The sequence below is a fragment of the Canis lupus genome, chromosome 5, assembly GCF_003254725.2.
Source record: "Canis lupus dingo isolate Sandy chromosome 5, ASM325472v2, whole genome shotgun sequence".
In the NCBI taxonomy this organism is placed as follows: Eukaryota; Metazoa; Chordata; class Mammalia; order Carnivora; family Canidae; genus Canis; species Canis lupus.
Window position 1 is genome coordinate 5,021,483 of NC_064247.1, and position 14,170 is coordinate 5,035,652.

General features: G+C 49.3%; 1 protein-coding gene across 3 annotated transcripts in view; it reads right to left on the reverse strand.

Moving 5' to 3' along the window:
* Positions 1 to 9,701, reverse strand: part of TMEM45B (transmembrane protein 45B) — a 33,325-nt gene extending 23,624 nt beyond the window's left edge. Inside the window, exon 1 of one of the 3 annotated variants that reach the window (XM_035716481.2) lies at positions 9,573 to 9,701. The gene's annotated coding sequence lies outside the window, so the exon portion shown is untranslated. Of the gene's footprint in view, positions 1 to 8,053; positions 8,189 to 9,572 lie in introns of those variants that run through there. The other 2 variants (XM_025464914.2, XM_025464919.3) reach the window with 2 other exon arrangements.
* Between the last annotated feature and the right edge of the window lie 4,469 nt (positions 9,702 to 14,170).

Here is a 14,170-nt window from a genome sequence, read left to right on the forward strand (position 1 = left end):
TTTAAAATATTATCTGAATAGATCCTTCTTGTTCTTGTGATACCTTCTTTAGTTGACACTGTCACTTAGTCACTATTTTTGGAATTTATTGTTTTTGGCTTTCATGATACTATTCTGTCCTCATACTCTTCATCTTCTGTAATTTTCCTCTCCTCTGAAGGGTACTTTTCTTTTCCCTATCTCTTAAACACTAGTAGACTTTGGTCCACTCTTCTTCAGTATATCTCCTTCTTGCAAGAACTCATACACACCCATAGTTCAATTACCACTTGCACGCTCATGACTCTTATCTCTAGTCTTGACCTCTTCCCTGAGTTTCAAACTCACGTATCTAACAACCTGCTGAGCTGACAGACACACACATAAACACACAGATTCTTCATAGACACCTCAAAGTTAACATGTTCCAAACAGAATTCATCATTTTCCTTCCACACCGAATTGGCTTCTCTTCTGTATCTCAGACTCGGGTAATGGCTTAGCACCCAGTCACTCCTAATGTCAGATTCCTACGACTCATCCTAGATACCCCTTCATCTCTCATTCTGCCCCGCAGTGTCCCAATTTCCCAAGAGACTAAGATATTCTGCTTATTTTGCTTCCCCAATTTTTCTCTGTTTCCTTCCTGTTCCTACAATATGACCTCACTTAGGCTCTCATTGTCTTTTGCCTCAGCTACTGCAAAGCCTATAAGTCTGCCATCTATAAATCTTTCTTCCACTCTGCCAGCAGAGTCATCTACCTAAAATGTAAATCTGATCACACCACTATGAAATTTAAAATATTTCATTGAGTAACCACCACACAGATGTAGTCTGCCCTTTTGCATGGCATATGCCCAGAGCCTGCCTCTTGGCCTGTGTCTCTTGAGCCTCATTTCTCCCCACCACAAACCTTACAGTGTACGTTTTGTTCATCCTATTCCCTCCACTTTCTTTTCATTTTTCTTTGGTTGGCTTAACTTTACTCAGTTTTCAGTAGGTGAGCCTTTTCTCCTCTAGAAAGCCTTCTGTGAACCTCCAGGCTGGGCTACTGCCTCACTCCTGCGCTACCGGTAGTACCTTATACGTATGTTGATTTTTTTTTATCACTTAGCCTGTCATATGAAAATTATATATTTACATGTCTTACTCACTAGACCATAGGTTCTTCAAGAGCAGAGATCTTATCTACTTCATCTTAAACTTCCCATGGTTTAGCACTAAGCTTGCCATATAATAATAGTTCTTGATCTAAATTGAACTGATTCAACTTAGCTGTAATTTTGAACCATGAGGAAATCCAGTCATTAGTAAGGTTGCTGCTAACATTACTTTTTCCATATAATTTTAGAGCTAGATGAGTCCTTCACAGATCATCTCATACTGTGCCTCCTAGACTGGTGTATGGGTAAGCTGCAAATATCTGGACTCACATTACCAGCAGAGTAATCATCCTGGAATATCAATTTCACCTCAAGATTTTGGGGAAAGTGATTTTCATATTAAAACAGAGATGTATTTTGGGGTACCATACTCTTTTTAGCATTAAGAAAGACTGTAGCTTATGCCATGCTGTTTCCAGCCAAGCCTCCATGCTATGAGAATACAAGTTCCATGGTGGGTGGTAGCATTTGAGAAACACTAATCTACAGACTACTGTTTTACGATGATCTTGTAGTTTAGCCCTTTTTCTAGAGCTTTCCATATAAAAATAAATCCCAGTGGGAACAAAGCATAGACACGAACTCAACCACAGCCAGAAGAGGGAGCGATTTTTCATTCTGGGCCTGGATTAGTTTAAAAAGATGTCTACGTGATAGGGTAGATCTTCTGAAATGGGTACATCACTGTGCTGTGTGCAAAATACACCAGATGACAGATGAAGGTGGTGATGGAAGGGGGGGGGTGCAAAAAAACATTGTTAGAACAGAACAAAGAGAAGATTTGGGTCAAAGTAGGGGCCAGATCAAAGAGAGTGGAAGGAAGCAAAGGACAGGACAAGTGAAGCATGAAACATGGGGGGAAAAAGCATTCAAATAGAACTGTGGGTCAAGGGCAGCCCGGGTGGCTCAGCAGTTTAGTGCCGCCTTTGGCCCCAGGGCGTAATCCTGGAGACCCAGGATTGAGTCCCATGTCGGGCTCCCTGCATGGAGCCTGCTTCTCCCTCTGTCTGTGTCTCTGCCTCTTTCTCTCTCTCTCTCTCTGTTTCTCATGAACAAATAAATATCTTAAAAAAAAAAAAAAAAAAGAACTGTGTGGGTCAAGATAGCACCAGATGTAGGGTGTGTGGTGATGACCCAAGAAATCATTACATCTTTGGTAAGATGATACAGGGAGTTTTCACCCCTGGCAATTCTACCTGAAGTCCTGGTGGAAGATCTTCCCAGTCTCTTTTCCAACACATCCACATATCGAATTCAATGAAGTATCATCTTCCAGAAAAATGACATAAAAGATGTGAAAGAAGCATAGGAAATAGCAAAGGGACCAGTAGGAAGGGTTAATTTAAAATGGGTAATGGAGCCAATTTGATTCAAGCAACATTTATCCAGGGCCTCTTGTGTATCAGCATGGTTCTAGGTGCTAGAGAAACTGAGATTCCAAGGCTCCCTGTTCAGAGGGGGGTCTGCTTCTCCCTCTCCCTCTGCTGCTCCCCTCTGCTCATTCTCCCCCTCTCAGTATATACTGAGAGAGAGTCAGTATATATTACACCGAGCCACCCAGGTGTCCCTAGAATGTAAAAATTTAATACGAGGGTTGGAGGATTAACCAGAACTAAAAGATGAGAGGTTTTTAAAAAATAGCAAAGATAAAGTAAGAGGGCAGATTCAAGAGCTCCAGCATCTAAGGAATACAGAGGAAACTATGCAACAGAAGAAAACAGAGACCTGAAAAATATGATTTTCAGATTGGAAAGGCCTTTAAAGTATCTAAAACAATGACGGGGGTGGGGGGAGCCAAAGCCAATATCAACTAACAACATCATGAAATAGCAAAACATGAGGAATAAACAAAAGAAAACCCTACAAACTTTCAGAGATTAAACAAACAAAATACAAGGGATCAGAAATCAGGATGGCATCAGCTTCTCAACTGAGCGATCAAGAGGTAGAAGAAAGTGGGGCAAAACTTTCAATATTGTCAGGGGAAGTTAATTCCAATTAATATCCTATAACCAGGCAAACCACTAATCAAAAGTGAAGGATGAAAAATGGCATCTCGAATGTACAAAGTCTGAAAAACCAGCCAGGTCCTATGGGGCCTGCATCTTAGATAATTTGGGGAGCCCTCTTTAAGAAAAAGTCATAAAATTAGGGGGATCCCTGGGTGGTGCAGCGGTTTGGCGCCTGCCTTTGGCCCAGGGCGTGATCCTGGAGACCTGGGATCGAGTCCCACGTCGGGCTCCCGGTGCATGGAGCCTGCTCCTCCCTCTGCCTGTGTCTCTGCCTCTCTCTCTCTCTCTTTCTCTCTGTGTGTGTGACTATCATAAATAAATAAAATAAAATAAAATAAATAAATAAAAAGAAGTCATAAAATTACAAACACAAACTTGGGTGTAGACGTGAATATTTATTTAGAATGAGAAAAGAAATCACAACAAATGGGAGCCTTAGAGGTTCGTGGATCTTGCTTCTAAAATCTCTTTAGAGGGACGCCTGAGTTGAGCGTCTGCCTTTGGCTCCGGTCATGATCCCGGGGTCCTGGGATTGAGTCCCACATCAGGCTTCCTGCATGGAACCTGCTTCTCCCTCTGCCTGTGTCTCTGCCTCCCTCTCTGCATCTCTCAGGAATAAATAAATTCTTAAAAAAATAAATAAATATAAAATCTCTTTAGAAAATGTGCCAAAAATGCTTCATGGTGGTGACCTGGCTTTTCTTCCCTCCCAGAGGCCCCGTGGGCTTCAGCAGCTTCAGGATAAATTTACCTCTGCCTCCACATACACTTTCTCAGGAAGCTGTGCTCCAGCAAAACTGAACTGAGTGAGAAGGCATGCAATCCAGGAAACAGGAATCCAGTGCAGGTGACAAGGTGGCAGCCAGGGGAGCTCCCAGTGCCACAGGGGCTCAGAAGTACCAGTCCCAGAGAATGGGGGGCTGAGCCAGAGATGCCTCCAAGAAAAGCGAACCAAACTGACTACTTAGTTGAAGCTTTATCGAGAGGAATTTTCCCATCCTGTCAAAACTTGAGGCAGAATTGTAATGAACGCTCAAAAAAACAAAACAAAACAAACAAACAAAAAAAGGAAGCGACTGAAAGAAGAGGTAGCAATGACTGAGTCCAGGGGATAGAAAAAGGCTGTACAAGAAAGGAAGTGTAGAAGTCATGGTTATCACAAGGCTGGGGTGTGAATGACCTTTACAGGGTCATAATAATGTAAACACAAAACACAGTTATATCAGAAAAAATTAGGATGTAACTATATTGGGACCTTGCAAGAAAGAGAAGCAAATATGGGGCAAGGATAATGAAGGTATGAGAGAACTACATCCTTATCCTCCCAGGCAGGGGAGGATAGATATTATCCAGAACTGGGAAGAGAAAGAGAAATAGCCAGGACTAGCATGTTACTGGGGAATATGGTGGTAAATATGAGAGAAACGAGGCTGAGAGCATTGAAAATAGCCGCCTCTAGGGAGATAGCTCAGTACAGACTTAGTAAAAACCTTGTTGAACTCGTGACTTTTAAGACTATACATTTATTTCTGTTGACCAACATAGAAAATTAAAAAAGAAAGTAAGAGCCTCAAGAGGAATGAGGCAGGAAAGCCTTTGGAAGCACAGTGGAGGTGCCTCTGCTACACCACTCCCCGATTCAACATTTTTCAAATTGTGACCCTGCGACCACCTGCATGCAAATGATCTGGAGTGCTGGTTTGTATAATTCACATTTATAGACTCAGACCTAAACAATCAGCATTTCTTGGGTTGGATTTCAGAATTTATAGTTTAAAACATTTCCTCAAAAAAAAAAAATAAAACATTTCCTCTACACCCACTGCATGATCCATCCCTTCCCCCCTTTTTTTAGTAAACCAAAGAACAACAATAAAAAGTAAAAATAAAACAGCAGCAACAACCCATGTAGAAAGAAACAAGGAGTCAGGGACTCATGAAACACACTACAGCAGGTACCGCTAGTTGTTTACCCGGTATCCATTCCCTCCTTTTTCCTTAAAAGAATCCCTATTTTGTTAGAGTGGCAACATGGTCACTAAGACACTAGATTTGCTCAGGCTCTCCTACAGTTGGGACCGGCTACGCCACGTAATTCTTATACGAATGAGGTATACGAAGTCTAGTGGGCGGAGCTTTCAAGAATGATATTATTATAAAAACACAGATTCACCTGGCACATGCCTTCTGCCCTTCGTTCCCTCTTCTTCTTCTGCTAAGCCCTCCCTGGGAAGAAGAGGTTCCCGCCCTTCAGGGAGGAGGCAAGCCCCAGCTAAGGATGGTGGTTCCGGAAGACAGAGGCATCTGGCCCAGCCCTGGACCTGCCACCTCTAGACGTCTAGCTATTTGAGAAAAACAAACTCCTCACTTGTTAAGTTACCGTAGTAGGGGTTTCTGTTACTTGCGGCTGAGTGAAGTCCTTAACGACATCTTATACTTGTTCAAATGTTTATTTGATGGGTATCGAACACATTCTATTGAGTGCCTACTACAGGCTCGGTGCTCAGAATAACACAACGCGCCAGACCAAGAGGCTCTTTCCCTCGTAGAAGGTGGAATCCAATCAGAGTCGAAGAATCTACGGTTATTTGGGTCCAGAGGTTCAGGGAGGCTATGGTTTGGGGTCACAGACACCAAAGGAAAAGAGTACATCAAATGGAACCACTTACTTTATATAAGCAGGTCTTATGTAGAGCACCGCCCCCCCCCTTAGGGACCTCATGCTGGAAGGAGCAGTGGTCTGAACACTGGGAGGCCTGGGTTTGAGCAAAGTAGGTCTGGGTACCTGCTTAGTTTTCCTGTACCTCCCCTTGCTCTTTGGAAAGACAGAAAGATTGGGCTTGACAATATTTCAGGCTATCTTCAGCTCCAAGGTATTCTTGTAGTGACACTGAACAAAGGTGCGCATGACGTCTACCAAACAAGAAGGCTTCTAAATTTAGATTCTAGGAGTTCAACTCAGAGACTATAGTCCATAAACGCTCAGGAGAAACAAATCACAAACACCTCCCATCCCCAGATTAAACGAACAAACAAAAAAAGACACCCTGGGAAGCAGCTTTGGTCTGAGTCCTGCCTCGGCCACTTAACAGCGGGATAACCCCAGCCCAGGTGATACTCAGTGTTTCTAAGTTTCAGTTTCCCCGTTTATGAAATAAGTAATCGCTCTGCTCACAGTGCTGTATGGAAATCGCCTTGTGCTCTCTGTAAGGCCCCCGATGAGCGATACCAGCGAGACATCAATAACGGCTTATGATACCCAAATCCTGCAAGGGACACACGAGTGCGCTTTGGCACCTTCAGCTGAAATTCCTCCTCCCCTAAGGCTGATAGATCTTTTGAGTTTTGTCCTTTCAGGAGTGCAGCCTGTGACCCATTTTCTTTTCACACAGAGAAATCATCTCTGTTTATTCCTAGCCCCCCTCTGCCCCCCAGTAAAGGTTTGGGGGAGAAGACCGGTTAAAAGGGTTAAGGCCAAGTTCAAAGGAAGTGTGGGGATTACAGGATTTACTCGTTGCTTCTAATTGTCCACACTGGATATGGCGAAGTATTGTGCATGATCTAGTTTTTGTCTCGCAGCCCGTCTCTAGAAATAAATACAGATTTGAGCTATGTCTCATAGGCACCTATTAGTCGATGACACAGTGGTGACTTCCATTCTCCTACTTATAATTATAAAAAGTTTTGCAATAACAGGAACTTTGGCTATGGGAGTGGTTCTACAGATGGTAAAACTGCCCTTATCCGTTTCCAACAGGCAAATGCGTTTGAGGAAAAGAGATAGTCCTTGGATCATAATCAACCTAGGTAGTATCTGTACTTTGACCCACGAAGCACGGCAGCCGATGTCACCTTGATGACAAGGTGGGGGGGGGGGTGTAAGAAAGCAGAAGTCTTTCTTTCTCTTCACCCATTTTCTCTCCGTGACTATCTCAAAGTGCCATTTGCTAAGATTAGGCAAGAGACACAAGCAGCGACTGTAGAGAAACACCCCAAATAGAATCACTGGTGTCACCCAGGTGGTCGCAGCCATGGCCCAGCGCAAGGGTGAGGGAGGGACCCGCGGGACATAAGGAAGAGTGCGCGGGCGAGGCAGGTGTGTGGTGCTGTCCGCACCTCCGCACCTCCGGTGGAGGAGGCCTGGGGAAATCCAAGTCCTTTGGCAGGAGGTGGGGGCTCGGCCCTCCCACACCCGGCTCCCGCGCCCCGCCGCGGTGCTTCCCTTCGCTCCGCCCGCGCCCTCCCCAAGGCCTCCACTCCCACCCCGCGCGTCTCCCACGGAGTCGGGGGGGGGGGCCCGGCGGCCTCGGTCGGGATGGGGGGGCCCATCGCCTGGCAGGAGACGGCGACCACCCGCAAGTTCTTCGGCCACGTTAGGAGCCGGGCGGGGCGGGGGGGCGATGGGGGCGCAGGGCCCGGGGCACAGGCGGGCGGCCAGGGGCGGTGGCTGCTCACGAGTTCCAGGGGCGCGTGTCTCGACGGTGCCCCGTGTGGGCGCGCATCCCTCCCCGTCCGGGGGGCCTCCCCAGGGGCTCACCTTCTGGACCCAGGCGGGGTCGCCTCAGACGGCTTTGAGGTCCAGGGGAACCTCCCCCGACCCTACCCCGCTGCTCCCGCCGCGCCCCCCAGGGAGCCGCGGAGGCTCCACCCCGGCGGGGGGCTCCAGCAGCCGCCGCTCCACGGCGTCGCTCGGCCTCCTGCCCCGGACACGGCTGCGGCGTCGGCGTCGGCCCCGGGGCTCGGGCGACCGACGGCGGCGCCTTCTCACCCCGAGGTCCCGACCCGCGGGGCACGGCCGCGGCCGCCGCCTCCCGACCTCCGGCTGCCCCCGGCCCCTCCGCCCGCCGGCCCCCCCCGCCCTGGCCGAGCCCCCGCCCCACGATCCGGGGCCTCCTACCTTGGCCGGGACCCCCTGCGGGACCCGCCCCGGAGCCCCGAGCCCGCAGCCCGCGGCGGCGTCTCACCTGCGCCCAGCGACGCGCCTTCCGCAGCCGCGCGCCGACTGCTGCGGCCGCCCCGGCAGGTGCGAGCGCCCCGCCCGCCCCGCCCCTCCTGCCCCACCCCGCCCGCCCCTCCGCGCCCCTCCGCGCCCCTCCGCGCCCCTCCGCGCCCCTGCCGGGCCTCCGCGACCCGGCTCCCGCTCCCGGCTCCTGCTCCTGCTCCGTCTCCCAGCTCCCACACCTGGTTCCTGACTCCTGGCTCCCATTCCTGCTCCCAGCTCCTGCCCCCGGCTCTGTTCCCGGCTCCCAGCCTCCTAGCCTCCTGCTCCCGGCCTCCTGCTCCCGGCCTCCACCCCCGGGTCCTGCTCCCGGCTCCCGCTCCTGGCTCCCGCTCCCGGCTCCCAGCCGCCTGGCCTCCCAGCCTCCTGGCCCTCCAGCCTCTTGCTCCCGGCCTCCTGGCTCCCACTCCCAGCTCCCATCCCGTTCCAGCTCCAGCTCCAGCTCCCGCTCCCGCTCCCGGCTCCCAGCATCCCACTCCCGGCTCCGCTCCCGGCTCCGCTCCCGGCTCCTGTCCTCGGCTCCCGCTCCCGGCTCCGGCCTCACACTCCCGGCCTCCCGGCCTCCTGCTCCCAGCCTCTGCTCCCGACTCCTGCTCCCGCTCCCGGCTCCCACTCCGGGCTCCCGGCTCCCGGCTCCCAGCCTCCAGGCCTCCCAGCCTCCCACGCCTGGCTCCCGGCTCCCTCCCGGGGTCCGACCTCCCTCCCCCTCCCGCTCCCGCCCCGCCCGCTCTGCCCTCCCCGCCCCCGCCGCCCCGCCGCCGAGCCCGGCCCCACACGCGCCCTGAGCCCTGCTCCGCCGGGGGTGGGGTCCCGGCACCCAGGGCGGGCGGCGCCCAGCGTGACCCCCGGGAGGCAAGGCGGGGCCGGAGCCTGGGCGGCTGGAGCCCCGGGGCGCAGGGGCTGTTCGGGGGACGCAGCGGCGGCGGCGGCGAGCGGTCCCGGGGCCGTGGGGCAGAGGCCGGCGGGTGTCCCTGCAGCCCGGGCCTTTCCCGCCGCGGCTGCCGCCTCCGTCCCGCGGTCCCAAGCCCTATGGCCACTGCGGACTCCGGTTGTTTGAAACATTGAGTTCGCGTGTCAATCAATGAAGATAAATAAATACAGGCTTGATTTCGCATCCCTCCCCCCCTCCGCCCCCAAACAAAAACCATACAAAAGCTCAGGGTCACGTAGGTCCTTCCTCCGCGCATCCTCCAGGTGTGGCGCCCGCGGGCCGCAGGCTCTGGGTGCTGGGGACCCAGCGCGAGGAAGTCCCTGCGGGGGGGGGGGGTGGCCCCCCCGAAGACACCCCAGCTCGGGTTGTAGACCCTGGGCCTCGGCGCCCGCAGCTGCGAGTTACGGGGCTGCCCCGCTCTTAGTCCCCCTGGAAGTTACAGGCCCCCCTTAGCGGGAGCCAGAGCCCCGCTTCGCACCTACTGACCGGAGTCTGGGGAGGACCGAGGGCAGAAGGACCTGCTGCTCAGGGTACTTCGGTGCGCAGAGAAGTCAGGGTCCAGGACCTCCCTTCCAGAGCCCACAGGCCTTCCAGCTTATTCCATCGTGGTCCCTGCTGGAGAACAAGAAAGGCTTCAGGGAAGATGCTCTATGTGGGTCTGAAAGAAAGGCAACAGATATGCAGGATACAGGAGCAGCGGGGCAGGGCCGGGATCCCAAATACAGCTCCTTTTGATCACATAGCTTTTCTTTCCTATAAAGTCGAAGGGAGGCACTTGCGAGAATAAAGCATCTTTCCTCTGTAACAGCAGGGCGAACGTGGAAGAGCAGGGCGAGAGCGCCCCGGCAGCCCCAGGGTAAGGGCCCCGCGCCCCTGCCAGAGCACCACTTGGATTTCCTATCAACTTGGGAGTTTATTTAACCACCAGGCCTCATCTTGGCACTTGCTCATGTCCACTGTTTTTGAGAAGGTGGAGTCCCGGATGTCTGTTACCCAGGGAGACTCTCCCTTGTCGCTAGCTCCCTGCAAGGGCCAGGCTCTCTCTTGAGTGACGTTTTCCTCTAAGGCTTTGAGGATGAGACAGGCCTGTGACCTCTCTCAGTTGTAGTTACTGGTGGGTAGAGATGCTTCTTCTTCTTCTTCTTCTTCTTCTTCTTCTTCTTCTTCTTCTTCTTCTTCTTCTTCTTCTTCTTTAAAAACCTTTTATTTATTTATTTGAGAGAAAGAGAGAGTGAGAGAGCGAGCACAAGCGGCGGGGGAGGGAGATGCAGTGGGAGAAGCAGACTCCCCGATGAGCAGAGAGCTGGATGCCAGGCTGATCCCAGGACCCCAGGGTCAGGGCTTGAGCCGAAGGCGGCCACTGAACCCACTGAGCCACCCAGGTGCCTGCCAAGTGCCAGGACAAACTAGTTTTTACAAAGTAAGTTAGGCTGTCTTTAACTTGGTCTGTGAGAATAACACAAATCAAGTAGCTTAAACAGTTAACAAAAGATAAATTACTAATATATCAACAGCCACAAATGAATACCAAACAGCTACCAATTATGAGAAAGCCATTTAATTTAACAATGAAACAGATTAGTGTCTAGAAACAGATCCAAGTGTATGTGGGTCTTGATAAACACAAAGATGGCTTCCTCTTTTTTATTTTATTTTATTTTATTTTATTTTATTTTATTTTATATTTTATTTGACAGAGAGAGAGACAGAGAGAGACAGAGAGCACAAGCAGGGGGAGCTGCAGGTGAGGGAGAGGGAGAAGCCAGGTCCCCTCGCAGCAGGAAGCCAGATGCAGGCCTCCATCCCAGGACCCTGGGACCATGACCTGAGCTGAAGGCAGATGCCGACCTGACTGAGCCACCCAGGTGCCCCCACAAGGATGGCTTTTAATTCAATGGGAAATTGTTTACTTTATAAATATTGCTGGCATAATGGACTATTCTTTTGGAAGATCTTATAGGCTTGCTCATTATCCAATCTTTTACTCTGTTAGTGTCTATGGATGCAAAAAGTTTTAATTTTGATAAAATTCAATTTTCTAAAAAAAAAATTCAATATTCTATTTTTGCTTTTGTTGCCTATGCTCTTGATGTCATACCGAAGAAATCACTGCCAAATTCAATGTCATGAAGATTTCCCCTTACGTTCTCTTTTAAGAGTTGTATAGTATTAGCTCTTATGTTTGAATCTTTTATTCATGTTGACTTAATTTTTGTATATGGTGTTAGGTAAGGATATAACTTCATTTTTTAAAAAGATTTTATTTATTCATGTGAGACAGAGAGGCAGAGGGAGAAGCAGGCTCCCTGTGTGGAGCCCGATACAGGACTCGATCCTGGGACCCCGGGACCCCTGCCCCGAGCTGAAGGCAGATGCTCAACCGCTGAGCCCCCAGGTGTCCTTAACTTCATTCTTTTACGTGTGGATATCTAGTTTTCCCAGCACCATTTGTTGAAAAGATTGTCCTTTCCCCATTGAATCATCTTGGCAGTCTTGTAAGAAAAAAAAGATCACTTGACCTTATATGCAAGGGTTTATTTCTGGGATCTCTGTTTTTACACTGAATGCTTGTCTTTGTGCCAGTACCACACTGTTTTGATTATTGTCACTTTGTAGTGAATTTCAGGTCAGGAAGTATGAGTCTTCCAAATTTGTCCTTTTCAAGATTGTTTTGGTTATTTGGGATACTTGAGATTCCATATGAGTTGTAGGATGAATTTTTCTATGCCTACAAAAAAAAAAAAAGAAAAAATCTTTGGGATTTTGTTAGGGATTGCACTGACTTTGTAGGTTGTTTTGGGTAGTATTAAAATTGTCTTCCAATCCATGAACACAAAGTGTCTTTCCACTTTATGCTTTATTTAATTCCTTTCAGGGATTTTTTGTAGTTTTCAGTGACACGGCTGTCACCTTCTTCTTGTTTTTTGTGAAGGGGTGTTGATGTGGTTTCTTTCTATTCCCAGTTTGTTGAGTGTTTCTTGTGAAGGCATGTTGAATTTTCTGCATTCATTGAGATGATCCTATCACGTTTTTTCACCTTTCCTTCTGTTATTGTGGTGTATTACATCGACTGGTTTTCATATGTTGAACTACCCTTGCATTTCAGGAATAAGTTCCGTTTGGTTACGCCATATAATCCTTTTGATATGCTGTTGAAGTCTATTTGTTAGTATTTTTAAAAATTTTATTTATTCATGACACACACACACACACACACACAGAGGCAGAGACACAGGCAGAGGGAGAAGCAGGCCTCATACAGGAAGCCCGGTGTGGGACTCAATCCCAGGACTCCAGGCTCACACCCTGAGCCGAAAGCAGGCGCTCAACCACTGAGCCACCCAGGTGTTCCCCCGACCTCTTTTTAAAAAAGATTTTATTTATTTGAGAGAGAGAGAGAGAGATAGTGAGAGAGCACAAATCGGGGGTGGGGAGAGAAGGAGCAGACTCTCCGTTGAGCAGGGAGCCCGACGTGGGGCTTGATCCCAGGACCCTGAGATCATGACCTGAGCTGAAGGCAGACACTTAACCCACTGAACCACTTAACCCCACTGCAATTGTTCTCTTATAATCCTTTTTTATTTCTGTAGACTGGGTAGTAATGCCCCCACTTGCATTTCAGATTTTAGTGATTTGAGGCTTCTCTTTTTTCTCTTAATCTAGCTAAAGATTTGTCAATTTTGTTAATCTTTTTGAAAAACTAACTTTCGATCTCCTTAATTTCCTGGTCTCTATTTTACTTATCTCTGCTGTGATTTTTATTACTTTCTTCCTCCTGCTACCACCGGGCTTATTTTCTTGTCTTTCTAGTTCCTTGAGTGGTTATGCTAGATTGTTTTTTTTTTTATTTATTTTTATTTTTTTTTAAGCTAGATTGTTAATTTGAGATCTTGATTTTAGTGTAAGCATTCCCAGCTGTAAATTTCCCACTTAGGACCATTTTTGTTGCATCCCCTAAGTTTTAGTGTGTTGTTTTCATTCTCATTTATCTCTAAGTATTTCCTAACTTCCCTTGTGATTTCTTCTTCGACCCATGGAGAGTTTAAGGCTGTGTTGCTCATTTTCCCACAAATTGGTGAATTTTCGAGTTTTCTCCCATTACTGGAATTCCAACTTCACAGGGGACAGTCTCCCTGGGTAACAGACATCCGGGACTCCACCTTCTCAAAAACAGTGGACATGAGCAAGTGCCAAGATGAGGCCTGGTGGTTAAATAAACTCCCAAGTTGATAGGAAATCCAAGTGGTGCTCTGGCAGGGGCGCGGGGCCCTTACCCTGGGGCTGCCGGGGCGCTCTCGCCCTGCTCTTCCACGTTCGCCCTGCTGTTACAGAGGAAAGATGCTTTATTCTCGCAAGTGCCTCCCTTCGACTTTATAGGAAAGAAAAGCTATGTGATCAAAAGGAGCTGTATTTGGGATCCCGGCCCTGCCCCGCTGCTCCTGTATCCTGCATATCTGTTGCCTTTCTTTCAGACCCACATAGAGCATCTTCCCTGAAGCCTTTCTTGTTCTCCAGCAGGGACCACGATGGAATAAGCTGGAAGGCCTGTGGGCTCTGGAAGGGAGGTCCTGGACCCTGACTTCTCTGCGCACCGAAGTACCCTGAGCAGCAGGTCCTTCTGCCCTCGGTCCTCCCCAGACTCCGGTCAGTAGGTGCGAAGCGGGGCTCTGGCTCCCGCTAAGGGGGGCCTGTAACTTCCAGGGGGACTAAGAGCGGGGCAGCCCCGTAACTCGCAGCTGGGGGCGCCGAGGCCCTTGCAACTTCACCCTGTTGCATTCAGAGAAGCTACTTTTTACGTGCGGATATCTAGTTTTCCCAGCACCATTTGTTGAAAGACTCCTAACTCTGGGAAACGAACTAGGGGTGGTGGAAGGGGAGGAGGGTGGGGAGTGGGGGTGAGTGGGTGACGGGCACTGAGGGGGACACTTGACGGGATGAGCACTGGGTGTTATTCTGTATGTTGGTAAATTAAACACCAATAAAAAATTAATTTATTAAAAAAAAAGATTGTCCTTTCCCCATTGAATCATCTTGGCAGTCTTGTAAGAAAAAAAACCACTTGACCTTATATGCAACATCCTGCC